Source organism: Polyodon spathula, chromosome 6 (assembly GCF_017654505.1).
Source record: "Polyodon spathula isolate WHYD16114869_AA chromosome 6, ASM1765450v1, whole genome shotgun sequence".
In the NCBI taxonomy this organism is placed as follows: domain Eukaryota; kingdom Metazoa; phylum Chordata; class Actinopteri; order Acipenseriformes; family Polyodontidae; genus Polyodon; species Polyodon spathula.
The window spans coordinates 58663566-58683565 of NC_054539.1; the positions used below are offsets into that span (position 1 = coordinate 58663566).

General features: G+C 32.6%; 1 protein-coding gene across 1 annotated transcript in view; it reads right to left on the reverse strand.

Annotated features, from left to right (window-relative positions):
• The window catches only part of LOC121317713 (protein lin-28 homolog B-like), a 41247-nt gene that overhangs the window by 20707 nt on the left and 540 nt on the right, over window positions 1-20000 (reverse strand). The window lies entirely within an intron of this gene.

Below are 20000 nucleotides of genomic sequence, written 5' to 3' on the forward strand. Positions count from 1 at the left end.
GAGATGGGATGTTTGAATGTATTGGTACCATGTTTTATTTTTGTACTATAAAATACATTTTAACTGTTCCTAACCTCCTCTAATGATTGTCTAATTATGATAAATGTCTACAGATTGTGTTTATTTTTTAGCTGGTTAATTAAGCATGTGCACTAGGGTGAAATCTAGATCTATTTTATCATACTATAGACAAACAATGTATCTAAAGTATTTAATAAAACAAAAATAATTCTGAGCATTGTTTCAAAAAACACACTTCAGTACAACAGATACACGACATAACTGACAGGTTCATAACTACATTCTGAGGTAGAAAAACAGGTTTATCTGGTTTAACTCTGAAATCAAAACCCATGCCTAGAGATTAAGTATCAATTAAAACAAAGCAATAAGATGCTTTGTGGATGTATTTATTTCAGAACTTTTGTCCAACATCAGCAGCAGCTACAGCCAGTAAACCCAAATGAAAAATAACTACTGCAACATAAAATGTGACCAGAAACCAGATATTAAGAAACATGACTTTCAACCAGTTAAGAAACATAATTTACAATGAATGCAGTAATGCTTATAATAATAATAATAATAATAATAATAATAATAATAATAATAATAATAATAATAAATAATAACACACAGATACAACCATAGATTCTTGATCTTTGCCAAAATTTGGTGCTGGACCAACAGGAGAATAAAATGCATCATCACACAGGCTGGCTTTATGCTCTAATAAGTCAATTATTGATAGCAAAATAAAAGATGCGTAACTGATGAATGTACTATTTGAGGGCAAACCAAATTACTGCAAAACAAATAACCACAAACATGCCATGGATCATGTACTAGTAGAAAATAATATTGGTTTTATTAGCTGAATTTCTACACTATAGTGCACAAAGAAGAAAAAAAAAAAGCTGCGACCACCTATTTTGAGGTTCTGGGATGGAACTGATTTCATGGATTTTAGAACCAATAAGGAATTTCTTTGCTGACCCCAAACCCCATGACGGGAATATCATTTGCATTAAAGAACTCAGTGGGAAAATGAAGAAAACGAATTATGCAAAATACATAATATATAGCAAATACTGCATAGTTCCGTTTCCAAAAAGTTTAACACAAGCATGAGGATTCATAGGCTTAGTTTACATGCAAACACAAATAATAATAATAATAATAATAATAATAATAATAATAATAATAATAAAGTCAGGTTTTGAAAAACAGTACGACAAAAACTATCATGGAAAGTCCGTTAAACCCATGTTTACAAAGAATTACTATAACATTGTACTTACTCTTAGAATTCCTTGTTAATAAATTTTCCTTTTCAGATTCGAGCATTCGTTTAGTCGAAAGGCCAAACATGTACTTTATTGGTTGACAGAAAAAAAAAAAAAAAAAAAAATCAATCTTTACATGCGTTGTAATATACCTTTACAAGTAATTGATGAACAATCTCATAGTTTTTAAATATAGTTAAACAAGGTTTTTTTTTTTTTTTTTTTTGGTTAGCATCCCTTGGGATCTAGTGTCGATAACACTTTGGGGATATAATAGTGCGGTTTGCAGTTTTAAGGTCCTATAAAATCTACATCCGTATCCCTATCGAATACATTTTTACTTTGCACTTTAGAGGGATTGAATCCACCGAGGTATAACTGTATATAATAAAACAAAAACTGTACTCAGTTCAGATTTATTCACTTGAATATGCAAGTCACAAAATGAAATCTTGCTTGATGCATTCCCACATTTATATGGACAACACCACACACACCATGACTATCCTTTAATCTCATGAGGACAAACAAACTGTGTCACAGTCCACTACATTCACCCCCCCCCCCCCCCCCCCCCCCCCAAAAAACACAACCTGTTCTTACATTTCACAATATGGCTTTAACCACATGATAACAATTTACTCCTCGCCTCGTTTCTTTAAATAAATATTCCATATTACTTTTGAAAATTATAACCAGAGAATGGTCAAGCATGATACAACTATGTTTTGTTCAATCTTTCAGTTTCACATTGTGCTGAAACTGTAAATACAACAGTATTATATTTATGTTGTTTAAGTTGGTCAATATCGGTAAATTAAAATTTGTTTTTATGAAGGTATACATTAAGCATATATATATATATATATATATATATATATATATATATATATATATATATATATATATATATAAACAAAAATGGTTGGTATTTGTTATTTTTGCTTTTAATTGTACCAATTTACTCTGTTTATCACTTTATGCCTGACACTGACTAGCCTTCATAATGTATATACTTGAAATATTCCCATGATTCATCATTTAAAATACAGCTTGTATGTTACAATTCCACTGCATATTTCTAGTTACATTAAATCTGAGTTTAGCAGTTTGTGAGATGTCACATTTTGTTGTTATACTACTATTTACAAACCACTGACTTGTTAGCATTGCATTGTGCTTGTTCACTACATTTCTGTGCATGAAAAAAGTGGAAAAAAAAGCTCAATGGAAATGGGTATATTTTGCAATAATTTTGCAGTTATGCAAACTTTTAAAATAGGCTAGACTTTAGCGTATTTTAAATGCTGACATTGAGAAAATGTGAATTTAGGTGCGTTAGTGGGCATAAACGAATGGAAATGGGTTTATTAGATAAAATAAAGTGAACCTCACAGCTTGCACATCCCCTCCCTTCTCTTTGAGTAGGCTAGAAAAGCATGGCAAAACAATAAAAGGTCAGACGCAATTGGGAGATGGAGGAAATATGTTGTTCTTTTACAACATATACAAGAATATGATGCATCTAGTGCTCCATTTTATTAATACAAAAGTATGTGATATTTGTAGCATAAAATATATACATTATAATGATTCTATATAAAGTGTTTGTGATTTTCAGTATACAATGTATCAATTGAAATGGTAAATCAATTATGTGTTAGCTATTGTATATCTCCAGCCTGATTTCTGTTGATACCTTTAAAATGGTGAGAAATTAGAGCAACTTTTATTTTGATTCATCATGGTTGATACACTACTGGAATCCAAATAAAAATTTTGCACTTGTAAAAGTCCCACCAACATTCTTATCAGGACAGGGAACAGGAATTTCCTAGCACTGCAAGCTAACCATTTCCCCGTGAGCTCTTAAATTTGCTAGGTCATGCAGTCATAGGTCAAAGGTTGTAATGTTAACTGAACCATGTGGACTGAGTTCAGATTAAAACTACAACAGGGGCCATTCTTTCCAAGCCATGCACCAGTTTATCTCCAGTTTTCAACTGCAATCTTTATCATTCCTGAAGCATTTTACACCCCATATACCTCCCACCTCATTCCAGAAGTCAAGGTTCAACACGTAGAATCATTTTGAAATAAACTTGGATTTAACGCAGTAACTGTGAAATAGTTTTCTAAAGAAGTTGCTTTAAAGTACTTGTGAAAGGTTTCCTGGGCTCATAACTGCCAGTTTTTGATAAACACATGCTAAATACAGCCTAGTCTTGTTTTCAGACTTTACTTTAGTTAAAATCTGAAACCGACACCCTTCCAATGCCCGGCATATTCTAGGTTCACACAGCTGGGTCAAGAGAGGGCATGACCAGAAGACTGGTGAAAAAGAAAACAAAATGGAGGAGGGTTGAGGAGGAGGGGGCACCCAGAGAGATGAAGGGAAGGCACCAGAAATGCCTACAGCATATTTTGTTCAGCTCCATTGAAGTAGCATTTCTTTATCGCCACTAAAGAACAAAAAAGGATTTCATGAGAAGTCTTCTCGGGTTAAACTCAAAAAAGTCACCACTAAAAAGGGCTTCCTAGTATCAGAAAATTATGTGCCATTGTTAAATAAACCAACATATGCATTTGAAAACATTCAGTTTTCTTTTGAGTGGAAAGTGCTCACAAAAACAGAATCTTTGACAATAAGAACTGTTTTCTGAATTACAAGATTTATAATGAAAGTTGGTTACAATGCAAAATTGAACATTTTCGTTTACTTATTTTGTGAAAAATTTTGAAAACTGAATCATCTGTCCTGGACATTTGCATGACCACAACAACAACAAAAAAAAAACTTTAAATCTTAAACTCTTAAATGTTCGCCATGTGTTAAAGGTTTAGAATTTTGCCAAAAAATTTACCTGTTGTTTAATATTCAACATGTAGTAACAATGTAGACACTTTATTTCATATAAAATATTTCTGCAGTAATTTCTTTCATATACATTTAAATGTGGTACACAAATACATGTTTGTGTGTATGTACATGTATATGTGTGTGTGTGTGTGTGTGTATATATATATATATATATATATATATATATATATTAATATATATATTATAATATATATATATATTATAGAATATAATATATATATATATAATATATAATAGTATATAACCGGGTGGCTTTTTTCAGACAGGACGGGTGGCTTTTTCAGACAGCTTTTCTGATCAGGTTAAAATGTTTAGGAAATTAAAAGGATAGCAATACCCTAAGTTAAAAAAGACAGGAACCTTCAAACAGTTTTATAAGTTGATTATTTTCTTCTAACGTAAGGTAGTCGATGACAAAGCTACTGCTACAGATGGATTGTGCATTTATTCCCTTACAACTGATCAAATAAACCTCAATTTGTTATGGGAACTGGTAGAACCAGGATAGCGAGTAGCTTCTGGCTTGACCATGTGGTGTGTCATAAAAAGGGTTTTAAACACAGGAAATGCTAAATGGACGAAGCTGTCCAAATTTCCAGATGGATACAACTCAACAGGATGTATATAAACCAAAATAAGAGAGAACCACAAACAAAGCCTCTTGCTCCTTGGTGAATGAGATATTTTAATTTTAAACTTCAATTTTAAAACCTTTTATAAACCTGAAATAAAACAAAACAAGGAATAGTTGTTATGATGCCAGCCACCAAGATCTTGCGTAAAAATATGTTTTGGTTAACTGCATATTTAAATAAAAATGAATATTTGTCATAATTTTAAACATCCTAAATGAAAGTGGTGGAGAGAATTCCTAATTTTCCATTACCTTTTTAAAAGATCTATATACTATAAACAAACTTTAAAAACAAAACACGCAAATAATTTTAAACACATTTGAGTATTATGTATTTTACACTGTAGTGCTTATTTTGGTGTATATTCGCAAACTATTAAAACAAAGGTGTTTAATTTTTTTTTTTTTTAATGCTTGCGCAATTAAAAAAAAAAACAAAAAAAGCTTGCCACTACATTGCATATTATGCTCATTCATTTAACGAGGGTGGGGTGAAAATTTTAATTTAGAATTCAACTAAAAAGTTATTTCTCTTGTAACTTTAAATAAATATATAAAAAAACAAAAACAAACAAACACTGTTGTCCTAAGATTATCAACCTTCTTGAACACCCTCCAGAAGCTCTTTTTGAGCAAATACAGGACAAGTAGGTGTTATACATGGCGAAAGATAACAAGAACAAAACATCTTTTTAGCAACGGAGCTTTATCTTTTTAGCTTTAGAAGACTGTCAGTATCCCGGTTATCAGTGACAACATGACTGACACAATATAATCTACAAAATAAATAAAATCACCACAATTTATTGATAACATCACACTCACGTGGAACTGGTTCCAAACCTGTTTTCAGCTACTTTAAACTATAAAGTTAAGTTGTTAAGTTTTAATATGACTGACAACCGCATCACTAAAGAACTACACTGCTAAAGAAACATTTAAGGAAAATGTACTGGTAACTTTAAAAAAAAAAAAGAAGAATATATATATATATATATATATATATATAATATATATATATATATATATATATATATATATATATATATATATACACACACACACACACACACACACACACAAGTATACATGAACTCAAACCAATACATTCAAATAAATAATAAAAAAGAGCAGAAGTTAAAATAATTTCTACACTTTGTACAGCTATGCAAATTAAACACTAATTGTACTGGTATGTTAGTGAGAATGTTTACAGTAATTAAGTGTGGTGGGTGAAAAATCACATTAAATCCCACTATATAGGCTATTAACTAAAATGTATTATTAATAGTTCTTATTACTAATTAATAGTAAAAAAAAAAAAAAAAAAAAAAAAATTAACAAAGCAGGCATACAACAATTTAACATCATACACATTTCAGAGATGATCTTTTTTAAAAACTATTAATGATTATTTATTTTTAAGGATAAAAATAAACCTTGATTCTTCAGCAAACCTGTAAACACACATATGCATCACTTCAGTGAATAGCACTATAGCAAGCCAAATTATAATTTAGAGATATCTCAAATTAATTTATAGGTATCTCTAAATATTTTAAGATAACTCAATCATTTAGATATCTAAAATACATTGTGATATCTATAAATCACTTAGATATCTCAAAATGCTTGAGATATCTTGAATTGAATTTCACATATCTTTAAATAACTTCCTGTTCATTTAAAGATACAATGCTCCCTCTCGCTAAAGGCTCTTGATTATAACGCGCCTCGTATATAACGCTGTTACAGCATGCCCCCCAATTCCCTATTCTAGTCATTCATGCAATATATCTACAGTAAATACAGTACTGTTGTTCAAACTGTAAACAACTTCTCAGTCTAACTTCCGTTTCTGTCTTTCCCTTTTGATACAGTATCTGAACTGAAGAAAAGCTGCGCTGGCACTTTATAACAGACATCTTATTCAGCATTTGTTTTATGTGATCTTTCCTAATGTATTTACGTTCTTGCTGGGAGAGGAGCTGTGACTTTCTCTGGGAGACGAGACGCTTCAGCCCCGCTCCGGCAGCCAAACCTGGGGTGAGCCCATTCCCTCTTCCCCTCCCAACCCGCTCTCCTTCTCGCACTTGGTTTGCTTGTCTGTCGCATCGAACTGAACTCCCAACCACCGTTTAGCCAGGCTATTAATAGTTTAAAAACTGCTAACAAAAATGATCCACGAGTGGGAATGTTACCTTTGTTATTTGTAAAAAATATAGCGCTGATTACATGGTGCTTTATGCATGGTTAATTCACAGAAAGTTACATTCACTATATGTGCATTACAGAGAGGGAGTTATTTTATTTTGTGTTTTAGTCAGATGTGTGTTGTGTCCCGTGGTGCCCCCCACCCCCTCCCCCCTTTATAACGCTCTTCGGTTATTACGCTCATATTGTGCCCCCCCCCCCAGAGACCCACATTATAGTGAGGGAGCACTGTATATCTAAATGGACAGGAAGTCCATTCAAAACAAAGCATTTTCACAGGAAGTCAGTGAGATATCTTGAAATAACCTGTTCATTTAGAGATGTCTCTGTTTAGAGATATCTCCAAATGAACAGGACATTATTTAACGACATCTCTAAATGACAGATCGCAAATTAATCTAAAGATATCTGCAAATAATTTACAGAAATCCAATTTGAGATCATTTGGCTTGCCATAAAGCACTCAGCAAAACAACAGGACAAAAAGATAGATATAGATCTCAAAGTGATATACTTGGAATATTTCTAATTCAGGAGGACACCAATTTTCTACCATTAATAGTTAAGTCTTTGGAAAGAAAAATATGCTCACCTACCCTATGAGTCATTACTTAGTCATATCTGATTTATACTTCAGTACATTTGAAGGTGTTTCATAAAGATCATTCAAATAGTCTATAGTCACCTTGTTAGAATTAGAATTTAGGTATTATCTGGCAGCATTTGCTCAGAAAGCTAAACTCCCCAATATGCTTATGTAGGCAATTATTAAAATCCATTTTATATTATATGTTGGTGTATGGTAGAACACACACTAAACACTCAATCCCAAGACTACAGAATTAATCAACGTGCCTTTTCCAGTCTTTAATTAAATTAAATTTAAAGTAACAAGAGGAGAAACAAACAGGGGTGTGCAATTCTTGAAAAAAGCTTCCTGTCCAAGGGCCAAAATGCTAGAAAAAGCCACTTGTCCTTAAAAATCTACTTGCCCCTTCATCACCCCACAAAACACATACAAATAGAAAATGACTTTTAGGATTTTGCTTTTATTAAACAATGGACACAATCAATTGATGATTAATATTTTTTGAGTCATACACAAACTAAATAAAGAAAACGCAATGTAGTCCAAACATACCTGACAAAACAAAAATAATTAAACTACAAAAGAGTCAAACGTCACGCACCAGGTCAATAGAGATAACTTTTATAATGAGGTGCAGCATTTCAGTATCTTAGGTTTCAGTTTTGATTACTGTATATACCATGATTTTAAAGCGCAGCATTACTGGAGAGCAGACTAATTTGCTTTACAAATGAAAGAATGCTTACCGACCCCCCCAAAAAAAACCCATATATATATATATATATATATATATATATATATATATATATATAGGACCCACACATGTATTATATTTAATAGATAAAAACAAAATTTATTATTATATAATTTTTTTTTTTTACATAAGATGTAGGAGTTTGTTGACAAATCTTTCTGATGATGAACTTCTTCATATTACTCACTCGTCAAAAACAATTTGGTGTAAAATGAAAACCAGACATGGTGTTCGTAAGTATTTCTGATCCTGCTTCCTGAGACTAATAGTTTTTAGGTAGGAGATCACTAAATTACACTTATGGAAACATTTCTAAAGAAAAAATTAATTTGATTACATTTTAAAATGTGTTTTTTACATTCAAACTAGGTAATCATATGGTATATGTCATCACAAAGTGAAAATGTTCTCTTTATAATCTTCATATTCTGAGCTGTTTAGAAAGGTATAATTCGGTACACTCTCTATGGATATTAGTCTTGATGAACAAGCTGATTATGTCAGTCAGATCTCTAAAGGTACAATGTTCACTGGAGTGGAAGGGTTAAAGGATTGGTTTCTAAACTACATTAGACAGGAAAAACTGCAATGAAGTTTGTTTAATATGTTTTGGTTTCCTATATGGCAATTGGATAAAGAGAAATAATTTAGCTGTGGGCGTTGCAGTGGCCGTTCCACTGTCAGTCTCACATCGCAAAGTTGTATTACAAATAATTAAGACAATCTATAGTTTTATAAACCTACTGCCAACCACAATTTCTTTTTTTTTTTTTTAAATGTATATATATATATATATATATATATATATATATATACACACACACACACACACACACACACACACACACACACATGTAAACTGTGACATATAAAACAGTTTAAAAGGTTTTTGTCATTTTTAATATGTTAAATATTCTTCCTAGGGCTGGCGGTCAAACTTTACTGGGCTCTTAATGTAGATGAAGGCAATTTAATAGTACTGTTACATTAATTTAAATAAGTTTGCTACTGTGTGTGACTGAGGGTTTGCGACTTAAAAGGATATGCATATTTGTGTATATTTTAGCACCTTGCGTCACTCCCTAGAGATCTGCAGGAGTTTTCCTAGCAACAGAACATTGTGACAAAAGAAGAAAAAAGTACTTGTCTGATGGACAAAGTATAACAGTAAAACTTGTTGTCCCTCACATAAATCCTGGTGACCACGTGGGCGTCGCACGATATGAATTGCACACAACTTTGACGTACATTAATTAAACCTTCTTCACACTACCTAAAACAATGCGTGATCATTGTATGTTGAAAACTTGAATGTTAGAGTTGATCTTGCATTATTAAAGCAATGTGTACATACTATTAGTTATTTGCTTCTAGTTTTATAAAATGAACAGCAGTTTTTCTCGCTTAAACAGAGTGAATCACAAAAATGTCACAAAATATTTGGTTCATCGAATTGTATTATCAAGTTACTTTTTCAACACTATAGTTTATTTTCAACACTATATGTATTATACCCAATTTGTTACATTCTTAAATCAACATATTTAATTGAAGCAACAGGGAAAAAAGTGCTTCCAGGAACATATACCATTTAATGATGACACATGAATTAACCATGAAAAAAAAAAAAAATACTACACATTTCATTGTCATGTGTCATACACTGCAGCATATGAATTTCATGGCTGATCCATTACACATTATGAATCACTCAAGCTAAATATATATGACTCACAAATAGGAAGTCACATGACCAGAACTGAGACTACTTTTCTTTCCTTTAAAAAAAATAAAAATAAAATAAATAATGCAGAAGAAACAAATGCATGGTATTAGTCAGCCATTCAAGGGTGGGGCCAGCATGTCAAAAAAGCTGAAATGGGCTGAGGTTAATCTTAACAGGGGCCCACTTTAAACTCCTCAATGCATCAAAAATGTGAAAACTTCACCCACCGCCTTAATTTAAATGCAGTAGCACCTACAGCTATAGCCAAAATTTTAGCATCACTATGGAATTAATTAATTTTGATTCATAGCAAAAATGAAACCTGCTGAATAATGTTACGTTAACATATTGAATTACATACTGCTTTGTAGTTTTCCCTATACTTAATGAAAAACTGACAAATCTAAACATGTGACATTACGAAATCTAACATGAAATACTGTACTACTATTCTGGCTTCCGGTAGACTTTTGCGATATCATTTTGTAGTTTCTTTGATTACATATTTAAAAAAATAATAGATGGGCTTCAGTGAGTTACAGGAAAAATATTTCATCTAGGGTTTCTGTGACGTCATAAATCACGAGACCGAAGGTTGAGTAGAGTAATTTATAAACTGTCACAGAAACCCGAGATGGAATTGTTTTCCTGTTAGTCACTGAAGAGTCGCATGTATTATTTTTTTTTATATAATACATGGATGCCCTTGTGATTCTGATATTAAAGACGAGGTTCAGCACTACAGTTTTTTTGTTTTTTTTTAAACTTAGTGTTTTAGTGCTGTACAGTTAGTTCTATGTCGTTATCTGTTTCTCTGAGATATGAATGTATCAGCTTTTTTTTTTTTTTTTTTTTTTTTTTTAACATATTCTCATTTTGTTGATCATTAATGAACATTACTGTACTGTGGGTGTTCGAGTGACTGAAAACGAGACATTTTGTGTTTTGTCTCGAGGAGTCGAATGGGTCAAAGTTCAACTATATTTTCCTTTAGAGGAATTATCATTTTTTTTATGCCACTACTGTGGTATTATGCTTTTCTTTAATAGCTCAGGAGGCAAATATAGCCTTCATCCATGTATTATATTTATACAGACACATGCTTTTTTAAATTAATTAATGATGCCTCAATCCTAAAATTGTAGTTGACACAAGACTTGTCCATAGCTGTACATAAATGCAGCAAGCATATTTTTTTGTTTTTAAAAATAACAAAAACTAGATATTCTGGGACATTATCTGCAAACCTGAACATTATACTGGCTTACTGGCACTGTAGAAAGCTCTTTGTTTTTTTAAGAACCACCTCTCCATGGGCTTCAATCTAAGCATAAAGAAAAAAAAAAATCTCCCGCACACTGCACTACATGTATGCACCAAGACATTTCTTGAATAAATTACTATTCAATGACATGGGGGTGATGGGTGGTCTTAAGGTCTTGAGCCAGGGCTGCAATTCATTTGGACCATGGATTAGGGAAAAAAAAAATAAAAAGGTTGGCTGACAGCCTTCTAAACTATATGTATTAAATGACCTGTAACCAAAAACATATATAGATTTAATACAGTTCTTCAGTAGTAAGCAGCATGTTCCATTCCTTTGCTTCTCCAAATAAAATAAGGTCCTATATTATGTTTTTTTTTTTTTTTTTGTTAATGATCAGGAGTAAAGATTCTAATATTCACAGAAATACACATGCGTTAAAAAAAAAGTTTACCTAGAACTACAACATAACGTAATACATTATCCAAACATTAAAAAAAACACACATTTCAATAACCCTCGCCTTATGCAATATGTATTTATTTTTCCAAAGCCAAAAGCCTACATGCCGAATGATGCATTGATTGCAATGCAGTCAACAAATACTACACACACCAAACAGAGAACTGGACTTTAAAAATACTTTCTTTAAGCCTTCAGCTTGAGACACTGGGGCTATTAACACACATGGGTCATTAATGGCCCAAGGAAGTGATAGGCAATGAATTGCCCTGACCCTTGCTTCCCTGGTTTGATCAAGAGGGTTGCAACCTAAGCCAGACACTGCAAATTCCAACTCCATTCAGAATTCTTCAATGGAGTGGGGGAGGACTGTTAAAGAGGCATGCATGCAATTTCAATAGCTTATATATGTGGATGTTCTAAATAAATCAAACATTTGTTAATACTTGCACTAGTAATCCATTATTCACAAAACTACATTGGTCAAAGTGATATATAAAAAAAAAAAATCCCTTTTTTATGTTAGATTCCTTACACTTTGAGAATGCAACCTATTTACAGAGGGCATAAGGTGAAGTTTGAATAACTGCTGCTTGTTATATTCAGCACAATATCTTCACAAACATACCATGGTAAAAGTAAATAACAATGTTGACTATCATACTGTAGTTTCAGAAACCCTACATTGTTTCCAAAGGTTTATTGTTTTACTGTTTTAACAGTTTTGCTGTAGCTCTTGGGTAAAAGAAATGTCTAAGTAATCAATAATGAAAAAGTTAAACACTTCAGACATTAAGTACACTTAAGAACATTATTAAAATCTTTGCTTCAAAAAGGGCTGTAAAGAAGATTTCTGCAGCCAGTCAAACCCTAAGGGATAATATTAGAGCAGTGGGAATGCAGTGGTCACGAAAGGCCGCTGACCAACATCAAAACCATTTAAACATGTATGGAGAGATCCACTTATTTTAAATTCAGTGCAGTGTGGTTATTTCTCATATGGAGACAGAAGAGATCACCATTTTGAAAATATTTACAGAATATAGCTTAATATTCCAGTGAAATCTAGGCTGTTAAAAGACAAAATGGCTGTTGATCTTCTGAATTGTATTTTATGCAGACACATCAATGCTGCAATTAAGAACCACTGCAGATTGCAAAAACAAATGAGTCTTTAAAGCAAACGTACTGCATTCTGTAAAACACCATGACTCATCTGAAATGCTAGTTAAAATCAGTTTAAATGCTATGCAGTTGTAAAGAATGTATGGATTTCATGAAAAAGAATTAAGGGTTTTATCTGTGTTGATCAGTAAATTCTGTATATCGTTCTTGTGGGGCTGGAAGATGTGAAACAAAACAAGCTGAAGGCATCTTTCACCTTTAACTTGGTGATCGTGAAACTATTGTAAGGTTTTATATCAACTGTAATCATTTTATGTACCCCTTTAAATGACAAAGACGACGAGGAATCATTGAGGCTGTGTCCTTGTAGCTATGTAAATCTGCACCCAGCAGAAGGTGCCTGCTTGTCTATAAGACATGATAACAAACTGGTTCTTTAATGGTTCAAAGAGCCCTTTTGATCTTGGGATGATGACCTTTGTTAACAAATTGTTGTTTCTACTTAAAATGCTGATTTCAAATCACAGGTACGAACCACAATCAAGCCAGCTGAAGCTGGTTCAACAAAGGCTTCAGCTAAAGGTGTCATCTCGGGGATCAGCCGGCGTGCCTCCAATAAAAGGGGGGCCATCTCTGTTCACTGGTGAAGGTGAGAGGTTCCCACTACCTATGGGATGTGGCCACCCTGTATATTAAACATGCAAACTGTATTTCATGGCTCGGAGCTCTGAGATCTGTAGTGTTTGATCTGCAACTTTGTTTGATCAAGATCTGACCTGCAGCTTCTGCATGTCATTACTTTCTATTAAGGCTGCAACAAAGGCTACATTTTGACCTTCGGAGGTTCGGAACACATTACCGAAGGAAGGTTCGAACCTTCAATGGTCCTACTTTGCATAAAATTTACTGGTGACATCACCGTAGCTACTTGTCTATATTTGGTTGAAAATCCTACTTTACCGGTAATCCATATGGATGGAATAAAACATTCACACGCAGTTTAAAAACATGTTATAAAGAACAGTAATCATGTTTTTTATAATTTCAATAAAAATACACGTTTATTTACATGTAATTGATGTTGGTTGCGATGTATACAGTAAGCTTGCATTGCAGCAACACCAACTGCACTGAACTTAGGCAAAACAAAGCTTTATTTAACAGTCAACGTTCCAAGCAGGCTATCAGTCACAGTCAAATTTTACTACGACTAAAAATACTAATAATAATAATACAAACTTATGCTTGTCAAGTGACCCTGGAGATTGGTTGTGACTCCATGATACATCAACAGTCGCTTGCACAGTGTTTTTGGTCGTCTGGGCATTTAACTAAAAAATTAGAGCTGAGCTGTTCTGAGACATTTCTTTCAGTACTGCTTACACTATACAATACTTTGTTGTCGAGACGGCGAATGAATAAATTAAAGGTTTGCCTCTGGACAACACGAAATGGAGGGGGGAGGGGCAGACGGTGCTCAGTTTTCAAAATTAAAATTATTAGCGTAGCGTATACTTTGTATGTTTCAGAAAAATTTTATATTATCGCAGTTCTCTTATATTGTCTTGTACACTAGGTATTCAGTACATTTTCACTGAAGCACTAAAACCCCTATAGGTAGCGCCACAGTGCTTTGGATACTACACCCTCCTCCATACACAGCAGTAGTACTATATAGAGTTGCTACGTATAACAATTTGGTAGTGGAAATTAATTCAACTTTTGTTTACGTAATATGCACGATACAAATCAAAAGATTGAATTTTGTATGTGAGTGATATTTAATGTCTGATTTATAGTACTCGCACATTGTCAAACGGTTTCTGACAGAGAAGCCTGTGTGTGAGCCTGATAAACCTTCGAAGGTCTAAAACTACTGTCTTTTGGATTTGTTTTCTTCCAGAAATAAAACTTTTGATTGAAGATACCGGTAAGCGGCAGACTTATTATTTTTAAGAAGAAAACAAACCTTACACTATCTTGACAAAATAAAAACATGGCATATTGCCTGTATTATAAAAATCCTTAAAATTGATGAAATGCTCGATTTTGTTCTTCATTTTTTTTTGTTTTTTTTAAAGGATACTAACTGACAACTTTTATTGTATGACCTATAATCTTAAAGTAATACAGCACAAAACAAATCCTGCTTAGTGTATTCTTAAATGTGTGCACAGTTACTGTTCCACTACCCACTGTTTTGTAGTTGTGGTTGATCTTTAAAATTGGTTATTTCCGTGAGGACCTGATTTTATCAAGAGCCATTTTACTTTTATTGATGCATTTTTCCATTTGTCTTTCTTTTGTGGTTTTAAAAATAGCGCTGCCAGTAAAACACCTGGAAATTACCATTTTAATCAAACAGCAATTAAAACTCACAATTAAATGGTTACAGCTATCCAAACATGCAAATCATTACAATAACACAAAAGAGACTTAAGTGTACATTTGTGCTATCATAATTAAATTCAAATTAATAATTGCTAGGTTCTCATTTACACTGCACACATTAAAAAAATAAATAAATAATAATAATAACAATAATAATAATGTAATCATTTTTTTTTCTTTTAAGGTTTTAAAAAGACCCAATATTCAGACTATTACATCTGCATTTAAAATATTTCTGTGACATCACCCTTTGATCTTTTGATTGATTCATTCTATGAATCTCCTAACTAAGAAGTAGCAGTGGCTTTGAAGAGAGGGGGAATATGGGGCACAGATATATTGTTGATTAACGAAACCACAGTGAACCAGAACAACAACAGAAAAGCAAATACTGTTTCATTAAACAACAATCACTTCAACAATTCATTAAAATAGTACCACACATTTAAAATGTAACACTAAATTGAAACTGCAAGCCTTTTTCTTAGTATTTCATATTGTTTTCTAAAAGTAGGGTAATAGAGTTATACATTAACAATGTAAAAAAAAAAAAAAAAAAAACATGTTTTCATAATTAGAAATTGTGACAAAGCTTCTTTATTTATAGTATAACTCTGAACACAGTTCTGGGTTCCTAACATGTCTTTGGAGCACGCCTGACAACAAAGGATGGGTTTAAACAGGATTTATTTTCCTCCTGTATTTTCATTTTTTCATATCTCTTCCAGTGGGAACACTAATTCTTTTAACAAACAATACAAAACAAATGAACACTAACACATGTTTTACAGCACTAACTAAATTTTACAGGACTCCTAACATTAGTCAGACTTGAATCTGGTTTACAGATTTTAAATATATTATTCACAAACCCGATTTACTATACTTTGTTTTAACAGACTACAATCCGGTCTATACACACTTCCTTACCTTCCCACAGATACCTGCCTGGCTTGTTAAATTACTAATGGGTATACTAGTTTAACTGATTGCCAGTCAAGCGGTGTTCTTGGTTGGCTACGGCATTCTGGGAGATCTAGTGTCCTTGGATAGCTATGCATTCTGGGGGTTGTAGTGCTCTTGGATAGCTATGGCATTCTGGGAGATGCAGCCTAGTTTTTCATTCCTTGTTTAAACAGCAAAAAACAAAAGCAATTTCATCATCACTTTGTAAACCTCCATCAATTAAACTGACATTCAATTTAAACTAATTTTTTGCATTTTATTTCTGGTTTTAACCACTGTTCAAACAAGTTTACAGCCCACTTACACACCTCTCGAAAAACAATCACTTCTTCATCTGCACCCGTTTATGTTTGGCAAAACAATCAATAACTTTTCTCTCCGTTCCCAGTTTACATTCTTTTGTTTTTTGCATTTTTATTTGTATAAAGCCACTTTCATGTTCTAAAACACAGTCCTATCTTCACTGACAACAGACACTAGTTTTAAAAGCAATATGTCTCTGCTTAGCAATGCTCATTTAACTTGGCATGAATACACATGTTTAGCACAATGGGTAATAAAAGCAGAACAGAAGACATGCAACTTTGAAAACATTTTGATGTAAGAGAAGTGTAAAAATGGTCTCAAAGCAAATCACACATGCACATTTTTGATAAGTCAACAGTCTTTCAACTCCTGACATGTTTACAGAGTATAGTTAAGCTGTTTGAGGAAAGCACAGTACATCACTGTTGTGAATGCTTGCTTTAATATACTGCACACAGTTGGTATCAATAAACCACTTATGACCTTTAATCAAGAGCCAAATCCACAATTAACTTTTAAACAGGTTATTCCTGTTTCTTAATTGGACTTTCATGATACATTTTACCAGTAGCATATAATAAGACCCATGCAGTATTTTAGGAAGCAGCATTTCAATACAAAACAGAACAAAGCATATTCCGATCTACAGTGTGAGCCTTGTTGTACTTAGTGTGATTCTTGCAAAAAGATAATGTTATATGTTGTAGTTATTCTTTCCAACATGTATTGATGTACTTTAAGAAACACAGAGGGATGGAACAAGCAATGTGTGTACAGGATACATTTTTTTCATTAATGTGTTAATTACCCAGGTATGCATTATTTACTGCTATTAATCAATACATATTGCTTAACTATACCAGGATTCATATCTTAAATACAAGTACATATTTTACATGGATAGAACTATAAAGGTTGTGTTTTTAAAGGGTTGTGTCTCCCATCTTTAAATCGCTCCTTTTTTCCCAAAAGGAGAAAACACATGTTATTTACAATACTACAACCCAACAGCTGTGATTTAAGGTCTTATAAAATTAACAGAATTTAAAACTAGTAGGTCACTGAACAGTAAATAAAATTAATCGTCCAATTAAACAAATGACAACAAATACATTTTAATTTATGTCAACCGCTTACTATACAATCTAAGACACCACAAATTGAAACAAGTTAAATATATTAAAAGAACACTAAAAACTGAACCTTATAACAGTCCACAAGTTCTGGCTACACATGTCTAACTTCAATCTGATACTTTGCAAATACAGGCGGTATACCTTTAAGGTACAGTTAGTAATGTTTAACACAACAGTCATAAACTATATATAGGGTGATTCATTTATTGGATCTGAGATGACATACAAATACAGCACACAAAGAAAGAAAACATTCAGATTGGTTGTTTTGTTAATTCTGTTGTTACTTCATATTGTGTAGACTAATTAATATTTTAAATAATGCTGAATTTAAAACAAATACACAATTATTTTTACCCCCAATACTTTTTGTAAACAACATAGTAGGTCTAAGTCATCACTCTCTTTGCCACACCAAAAATCTTACGTGCCTAATTAGTTTTTAAAATACTTTCTGCAAAAGGTATTCACCTAAACATACGGACATTGTTAACTTGCAGAGACAGGGTAGGAAAATAATCACTCTTTTGAGTTGACATTTTTCCCAGCAGGCAACCTGAATTAGCATTATGTTATGCTGGCCTTATGTTTCGAAGCTCTAAACTTGAATTCACTACACGGTGGGATAAAAAAAAAAAAAAAAAAAAATCTGTAGTTTTTGTTTTGTTTTTAGCCAAAATAGTCAAAAACATTTCCCCTTCAACATGCATGTGTGCAGCTGTAACACCCAACACCTACATCTGCTGCAGAGCAAGATAACACATTTTAAACAAGGTCTACGTTTTTTTTTTTTTTTTTTTTTTTTTTTTTTTTTTTTTTTTTTATTGTTAAGCAACAATACAATTAAGTGCATTATACAAATTCAAGATTGTTAACAAACCATGTCTGGGGGGGGGGGGGGGGGGGGGGGGGGGGGGGGGGGGGGGGGGGGATCAAGATTAACAAAACGAAAAAAAAAGTACATTCAAGCTAAATACAAATATATAGCTATGTTCTCGTAGCCTTCCAGACCCAGGCATCTGAACACAAATGTGTAGCAGGAGGGTGCAAATAACAAACGGCGACGGTTCATTTTCCCTTCTACTCCCAGTGTTCATCTATCAAAAGCAACTTTATGTGATCATAAAAAACAACATAACGACCCAGGCAAGGTTCAAATGAGGGGGGAAAACGAGCAGGTAGATTCTTAGCAATCGACTGAGATCAACTGTAGGTCTCTGAAAAGAAGGATGCTATGTTTGTATGCACCAAACAATTATAACTCCTGAGAAACAAAGGGTCTGTAAACAACCTCCAGTTAATATGGTTATGTTTTTCAATATGTTATCGTCACAACAAAAAACAACGTGGTGAAAATATCTAAACTATAAACAGGACTCCAACGGATTCGCTTTACCATTAGAAATGGCATTTAAAATGTAGATTACAACAATTCACAGAAATGCAGAATTGTCAGTCTTTCAAATGCAAATAAAAAGACAGGCGATAACATTGTAATGAGAACACATTACCTACAGGCAAAACGTGTTTTATTTTGTTTTTTACTAAAATGCTGTAGCCCACTTATACAAACATGTATTATATATATATAAACACAGTGTATCACACTTTAACATATATTGTTATTATTGTTCATAGTCCAAAGAGCAAACGAGACCAGTCAACTTGTGTAAATAGATTTTGATATATGTAGGCCAGTACCAGTTTGATACTGCAAAAAAGAATACAATTTGCATGTAATCAGTTGAATTTAGATTATACTTATTCCACCCTAGTTTGAAATCGTTTACAGGAGCAGATCAAGTACAATTTAAATATATCAGTATTATTATTATTATTATTATTATTATTATTATTATTATTATTATTATTATTATTATTATTATTTATTATTAATAATAATAATAATAATAATAATAATAATAATAATAATAATAATAATAAATGAATCATATCGGGTTCGTGACTTAAAGTGCATATATACGTTAGCATAGCATTAACCCTGTGCTCAACATTGTGTGTTATAATATTGTAATATTACTTTTTTCATTTCAAGCCTTCACGTGTCAGAATCAAGTTTTCATTAAAATGGAAATCCAGACTGAACAGTGCATTTAAAAAATAAACAAGAACCGCCTCTGGCCACACGCTTTGTTAAATGCAATGCTCTTGAAAGAGACAGTGTGACTCCGATAACAAAAACTGTCGTTTTTTCAACAATTCAAAATTTCAGTTTTTTTGTTTGTTTGTTTTTTAAGGAACTTAC